Source organism: Nuphar pumila, chromosome 9 (assembly GCF_984573655.1).
Source record: "Nuphar pumila chromosome 9, dmNupPumi1.hap1.1, whole genome shotgun sequence".
Taxonomy (NCBI): Eukaryota; Viridiplantae; Streptophyta; class Magnoliopsida; order Nymphaeales; family Nymphaeaceae; genus Nuphar; species Nuphar pumila.
The window spans coordinates 111333513-111342146 of NC_143257.1; positions in this window are offsets into that span (position 1 = coordinate 111333513).

Here is an 8634-nt window from a genome sequence, read left to right on the forward strand (position 1 = left end):
GCCCATGACAAAAAGTGGTGCCACTTTTTTGAATGGTCTCTCACGAAGCAACGAAGGTAGGTCTCTACTACTTTGTTCACAATCTTCGTCTGTTTCTTCCGTCTATGGGTGGTGAGCAATAGTGTAGCTCAATTTTGTCCTACTAAGCTTGAAGTAGGTGGTCCAAAATTGACTCAAAAAGATTAAGTCTTGATCGCTCATAATGCTTCAAGGCATCTCGTGGAGCTTCATTATGTTGCTCACAAATTGTTTGGCCACTAACTTGGTCGAGTACTCTCGTGGCAACCCAATAAAGTAGGTGTATCTAGAGAATCTACCAACCACTATTGTAACCTCTTTTCACTCACATGATGGTAGGGCTTATACGAAGTCCATAGAGATATCTTGTCATACTCGCTCAGGGATCGACAATGACCAAAACAACCTGATGAGTTTTATTGCCTCATACTTATTGGCTTGACAAACTATGCATTTTTGCATAAAATCACATACACAAGTCTTCATGCCTGGCCAATAGGGCATTCAGCCTTTGGTACATCTTGGACATGCCCCTATGTCTGCCACTAGACGTGTCATGCACCTCGTGCAACAAATCTTGGATCACGTTGCTTTCTGACAATAAGTAGATTCATCCTTTGTAGAATAAGATCTCACCTCTAACTATGGTTTGGGTGACTATCGGCGTTCACACCCAACTCATACACAATTTTGTAGATCCTACTATGGCTCATTTGGGCATTACATGCTTTACCCCATACATTACATTCAATAATGGTAAGTATACAAAAGCAATGTCTTCAAATCAACAGGAAAGAGCATCAGCCACTTTATTCTCCATGCCCTTCTTATATTGGACCTTAAAGTCATATCCCATAAGTTTCGTGACCCACCTTTGCTGGTTGACAGTGGAGATATATTGCTCCAATAAGTACTTGAAGCTTTGGTGGTCAGTTTGCACGATAAACTTGCACTAAATGAGGTAAGGATATCACTTCTCCACCGCAAGAACCGTAGACAAGGCATGACTTCTGTTGGGCAAGGCTTTGCTCATGAATGCAATGAGGTATTCCTCTTGCGAGGAGACAACACCTACCCCACTATCATACATGTTTGTCTCTACCACAAAAACTTTGAAAATTTTTGACAAGGCAAGAACAAGAGCTTGACACATGGCTTCCTTCAATCTTTCGAAAGCTTCGGTGGCTTCAACGATCCATGCAAAGCTATCATTCTTCAAGAGAGCGGTGAGGGGGCTGGGCTATAACATCATAGTCTCTCACAAATCTCTAATAATACTCAATCAACTAAAGGAAACCCTAAAGTGCCCGTGCAGTTTATGGCTTGGGCCATGCTTGCATCATGCTCAACTTTTTTAGATTGGCCCAGACGCCTTGGTCGGAGACAATATTGCTAAGATAACTTATTTGCTCTTGTCCAAAGTGGTACTTGGGCATCTTGGCATACAAGTGATGCTCTCGTAGAGTGTTTAAAACTTCACACACATGTTGCACATGTGCTCAAGAACGACTATATACCAATATGTCCTCAAAGAAAATAAATACAAACTTTTGGAACATGGATTTGAAAACATCGTTCATGATAGCTTGGAAAGTGACAGGTGTGGTTAACTCAAAGAGCATGACCAAGAACTTATAGCGACCCTCATGAGTTTTAAAAATCATCTTATGAATGTCATCATGGGCCATACATACTTGGTGGTACCTCTAACGAAGATCTAGCTTGATGAAATAAGCAATATCGTCCAATTCATCGAGTAGTTTCTTAATGACCGGAATCAGGAACTTGTCCTTCACAGTGATATTATTTAAGGCCCCGTAGTCTATACAAAACCTCTATGTGCCATCCTTCTTCTTTACCAAGAGCGCATGTGAGGAGAAATGACTCACACTAGGGTGGATGATTCCTTGGCTCAACATCTCTCCCATAAGTTTTTGAATCTTGTCTTTTTTAGACTGGGCATACCAATAAGTCTGCATGTTCAAGGGTCATGTGTCCTCTTTCAAGGGTATACGATGGTCTTGAGATCTTCTAGGGGACACTCATATGGCTCAACAAATATATCAAAAAATTTTACCAACAAGTATGCCATCTCGAGAAAAACGTCCAAGAGAAACAGGGCATTTTTCAGCTCTATCATTTGGGCGATGAGTAAATTGGCACTTTGATTGCCTTGAAGCAACTTCAATACTCCTTTATATTGCACTTTCTCCATTGTAGGAGGTCTGATCACAGCGAGTCTCACAACCCCTCTGTCCTTCTGAAAAGACATCTCCATGTTGATGAAATCCTTGGCTACTTTTACCAAAGTTTGTAGCTAATGCATTCTAAGGACCACATTTATATCATGAATAGGTAAGACGTATTGGTCAACCATAAATTTAGCTCCTTGGAGCTATAAACACACATCAGGGCAAACCTCTAAATACTTGAGGCTTGTTTTGTTGTCAACCGTTACATCGAAGGTAGGGTGATCTTTCAATTTGCATTTGATTCTTGAACTATGCTCTCATGAATGAAATTATGTGTGCTACCGATGTTGATGAGAACATTTATCTCCCACAAGTTGAGGCAGTCGTGGATCCTCATGGAGTTGGGCATAAAGACTCCCGAGAGTGCATGGTAGGAGATGTTGTAGCTAGGCTCCTCGCTATCAACCTCATTTGAAGGTTGGTTGTTTGGTGGTTTGTCATCTTCAGAGTCTGATTCTACCACTTGAAAAAAATGGCAGCGCTTGCACGTATGGCCTTTGAACCACTTCTCATTATAATTGAAGCATAACTCCCTAATGCACTCATTACATTGTGCTCTCGAGATGGGTTTCACTTTAGGGGCTGATATCACCCCTTTGGATGAACCAGGATTATTTTGGCCTCCAGAGGAGTGACTGCGACTATCAATAGGTCAGTTTGGCCTCCATATGGCTTGAAGTCTCTTTTGCATCTCGTTATGAAGCTTGCCTACCTTATAAGCCTCCTCATGACTCCTCAGATCCACTCGTAGTCCACTAACATAAGACCCAAACAAGGTCTTTTTATTGACTTGGGGCAAAAGAGTACATAGATTTTCAAATTATGCTTGGTACTCTTCTAAGCTGCCCAATGCTTGAGATTTTTGAGCTTCGCATGGTGATTCACCAATACCGTGGGCCCAAACCTATCCATGACTCTGTCAACAAACTCCTCCCAAGAGGGAGTCTCGTGCATGATGTCCAACCATTTGTACTATCAATGGGTGCCACCTTAAAAGTCGATAATTGCTTCAGCAACACGTGCCTTGAGGGACATGTGATAAGTAAAAAAGTGCTTGAATTTGAAAACCCACTATTGCATGTTCTCACCAGAAAAATGAAGTACTTCAAAGCGAGGTTTCTTACTCTTACCTTGTGTGAAGTTGTGGGGCGACTTCCCGAGAATCGAGCCATTTGGTCCTTCCCATGCATCCATCACCAAATACGAAGCTCTGGAGCCCTGGCTGCCCCAGTATATTGAGTGTAAGGGCTTCAATGTGACCCACAGGGTCTACCACTGACCGCTTTATATACTCCAAGTGGTTTTCTTGTTTCATGCTTGCTTGTCATTACCGAAAAAGTTTAGCTTATATTTGTTCGACAATCACCCGAGCTTGTTCTACATGCTTGTAAATTTCTTTTATTTTTTCATTGTTGGAGGGTGGAGGATCCATTTGAATGTATTTGCTTTGATACCAATCTATAAGAACATTCAGGATATTTAAATTTGATAGTTCAAAGGAAGGTCTGAAAGGTAGGTCCAGATTTGAAATGGACTAACATTTCAATTTGACCCTTATAGACTCAAGAGGATCAAACTTAAGATTCTTTAATCATGGGACCTGTGGTGCACGTGTCAGGGGTACAAAACCCTACTGGACATGGTAGAGAAGAAATCTAAGGGTAATTGTGGTTATAGATTGAAAGAAATAAGAAAAATAGGGTTAATAAGCTAAATTAGGTAGATGTAGTTTGGATCGGGTAAGCATTTCTGGTACAGTTTTGGTCCAGAACTAAGATGCTTTGGTTCAGAGGTTCTATGGACACCTACGAATATGTATGAGGGTCTAGGATATGACCTAAACTCAGGGGTTTTATAGACACCATCTTCTAGAAGGGGGATGTCCTTTAGGACTCTCTAATCTCATGCCCCCTTCCCCATATGGGCCCCCTTCTACTAATTGCTTGCTTTCTAGCAATGATGTGTTGGCGTTCGCTTGTGTATGACTGGGACTCTAGCTAATTAGCCTTTCTTCGATTAGGAAGGTCTCCTGAGCTGCCATGTCACCTTTTGGGTCCCACACACTTTTGATCGACCCTTCTAGGTTATTGTAGGTGGCATTTGAATCTTGGATACTGGATCAGGATCTTTTGCCAGTATCTGGACTGTAACATATATGAACCAAATGTTACACATGGGATATCTCATCTAAGTAGAGAGATACTTAACTAAATCTTTAAAGGCAACCATTCATTGTCCCACTACTTAACCAAACAATATTCCATGTTTGTGCCGCCACACACTGTCGCGTCAATAATGATATCATTGTCCATCTCATGTCATGCTACCACTGCATGTCACCAATAACCAAATGCATACTGCTCGTTCCTATATTTGATGCATTTTCCACTTAGTAGAGCTTAACACTGTTCTTGTCGCATTCCAATAAGCTTGCTCTAGGTCATTCTCTCTCACCCAAACCTTTGTCGTCCTCAACGAAGTTGGTGCAGGTAGGAACAGAGTCTTTGTTTAAAATTGGTAGTTTCCCTTCACACTTATCTTTGGTTCTTTTTTTCCTTATCCTTCTCAACTCGTCTTCCTTACTCTGAAAGATCCAACTTTACGTGGGAGCTCTCAACATCATGAGCGATAGCCAAGCTTCACCTTGCATTGCCCTCATCACTTCAGGCACCTTGAACCTTATGTATTTTTTTTGCCCATACAAAGATTTGTCCAATGCCTCTCCTAGGCACCTAGACTTCCAACTCTTGGTGCATCCTTTCTTGGTTTCAACCTACCATGATCCCAAATTTTAACACGCCTAGTCCCATACCTCGATGCACCTCAAGTTACTTTGACAATGGTCCATCACTATAATGCCCCAATTTTTTAAACAAAAAATGTAGATTTTTTTTTTAAAACCCCTTTACACGATTTTCAAGAAACACAACAAAAATTATTTTTAAATATGGTTCAAGCCTTGGGCGGGTTACAGATACAGCACACACCATATGTAAGACTAGAATAACTCAATCAAACCATAGTTTGCACTTAAAATAAATCAAATAATAATCTCAAACATTATCAGAGTTAACATGACTTAATCAAATAAATAAATAATAAAATATCAAGTCCTCTCAAAGCCGTAAAGAATTATGACTCTCTTGGCACCACCCCAATCCTATTGACATCCTCCTCTAGCCTACTCATTATCTAAAATATTATAAGTAGAGTCATAAGTCTACAGCTTCAGTAGGTAATCACTAAAACACATGAACACAAATATTCTAATCACATAAATAAAATTGACATATTTTCAGATATCATCTAAATCATGCAACATCACAATATCATAATTAAGCATAATTTACATCTACACAACTAATCATGCTTGCATTCATATTACAGGATAAACATGCTATAATGTATTATGTCAATAACATAATAATTTATGCACAAACTGAAATATTACAATGATTCTATTTTGATTTCTTATGTTTCACTTTTCCTCCTGCTCGAAGGTACACCCCTGGGTTCCTAATTTTGATTCAACCAATCCAATGAAAGATATATTATGCCATGTATTTTATTAACCTCATTGAACTGAAGAATCTGCAACCTCATACTGAGGTTCCACTGAAGCAATCTGTAACTAAGAGAAACTCCTAGTGGTCCTACACAAAATCAATTCCTACTCTATAGAGATTTTGGGCATACCACCTAGGTCACATGGTAGTCTAGGACCCCTATGATCGGTGACAGGGGACCAAGAGACATTGCCGCTCTCCAAAACAAAATAATGATTAACCAGTCGTGTGTACCCTCACTCTCTCCAAAGTGGGCCCAGTCAAAAAGACCTGTTCTGAATGGGTCATGGGTGTTTTTTAATTATTAGGCTCATAAATTAAATTGCATGTGCTCACCGCATACGCACCTAGGCTCACCAGCCCAATCTCACCACTGGAGATTCCATAAGCAAGTCTGTTTTGACTCATCTAGATCCCACAGTTAACATTGTAAGCCTGACCTCCATGAGGCAATTATGTGCATGGATTGCACCACAAGTACCCATAGATTCCACTAAATCTTGGCTTATACCAAGCCACACATATGCTCATATCATACATCATTATCACAATGTCATATGCTCATATGTATAAATAAATACTGCAACCACATGCAATTCATGATCATGCTTAAACAAGCAACAACATATATAACAATTCAGTTTACACTAAACATGCCTTATGATATTCAATGTTCATTAATATGCATGTCATATGAATGGTTATAAATCAAGAATAACATAAAATACATTCAGTTTGCATACATATCAGCTCAAATTTCAAGATAAACATCCATAATCATGCCGCATAATGAAAAATACACTTAAGCATCCATCCATGTCATAATATGCAAATTCAGATCCCTGTTAACTCAATTTTGAAAAATCCACCAAAAATCATAGGAACCGAATTGCACTTTTTCAATTTTACAAGAGATGTCCCCGTGTCTCATGAAAACAATCCAAGAAACTGAACTGAAAAATTTATTATAATAAAATCAGAAACATTCTGGGACTAAGCCCTATTCAAGAACAATATAAGATAGATCCTGTCAACTGTAGAAATTTATCCTGGTTTGGAGAATTTCTCTAGACCTATAATTTTTTTTTTGACAAAACCCTTTTTAAAGGATCTTCTTATACATATTATATTTCACCCAGATTTTTTTAAATGTATTTTGATTAGTCTTTGTTGGGTCTTTAGAACTATCAAAATTATTGGTCGGAACAGTTCTGCGGACAGGGCAGAAAACTAGTGCTTTGTTACAATAGACGTTTTAGCCTCAATACTAATCCAAACAAAGCAAAACAAGATTCTAAATTTAAGCCCTAGATGAGCAAAATACTTAGTATTCTTTATTTTTATTTATTGACTTCATTTTCATAGATATATTGATTTTTTCTTAAACAAGTCAGAATAAAAAATGAGAACAAAAAAGTCAAAGTTCAAATTCATGTAAGATCCATAAAAAAAGAACAAAAATCAAGGTAAAAATCTATACAATAATGATTTTTTATGATTTAAAAATATTTATATCATTATACAACACACATTTGCTCAGATTCATGTTAATCTTGCTAAAACGATAACATACATCATGCAAGAATCACAAAACTTCAAGAAATACCTTAAATAAGATTACATCTATGTAATAATGATAAGAAACCCCCAAACAATCATGAAAACATAAATTCTTTATGCATTAACATGTTGTTTAATCATGCTAAATATAAAATAATCCATTATACATGCTTAGATCAACTTTCTTTATAAAAAACATCAAAGCCTTAAAAAAGTTTTTTCCAAAACCTTCTCTAAATATTTTTTCGCATACAAGAACATGTATTCAAGCATGTAACAAATTTGCAAAACTTATAAAACTTATATTTCATCAATATAACCTAAGATTAACATATTCAATATACTGGAACAAATAAGATCTAGCAAAGAACAAGAAAGAAGCTTTCCCCAAATCATTTTTCATAAAAGAAGCCCAAAAATCATCTTATTTCAAAAATTGTTTTTATTTTTTATTCCATGATAACAAAGATCCATAAAAACATGTTCTCTTGATTGAAAATCAATCTTAGAGAGGTATTTCAAGGTCTGATTCATCATTAGTTCAGATTTAAAAATCATCCCACGTATATTTCATGCATTTGGAAAATTCTATGCCTACGCAATTGATGTACCTACTTTAATCGGGTTCTCACACGTACATCAGCCTTTGTCTCCCATCTCAAAACCTTAGAAGAGCTTCAATGGCTATTGAAAAAGCTCTAAGAAGAAGAAAGAAAGAAGAAGAAGAAGATGAAAGAGAGAGACATTAGAGAACTCTAATGAGAATAGGAGAGAGAAGGAAAACTAACATTGTTAATCCTCCTCATGAGGACTTCTATTTATAGATGGGCTTAGACAAGAGTCTCATCTCTAATATGAGAGGATAATATCTATTAATTTTATTTATTAATAAAATAAGTAAATAAATTATGGTCTTAATTTATTAGATTTTGAAATTACTTAAGCTATAAAAGAAAAGTGAGAACTTCTTACCCAGGTTTGGGCTCTAGTAACATGGTAACCTTTTGGGATACCTATAGAACCAAAGACTTATCAGAATTCGACATTTAAATAATTTATTTGATAGCCCTCGAAACGTAGATTGTTGGGGTGGTCTTAGGTTTAATTGTATAGACACGGATCAGCAAGAAAATTTAGTTAGTATCGAAAAATGTTAATTTTTGACCTATAATTAGGCATGAACTTTGATCGATGATCAAATGCTCAAATCAATACCAATTTAGGCATGTAGATAGTCG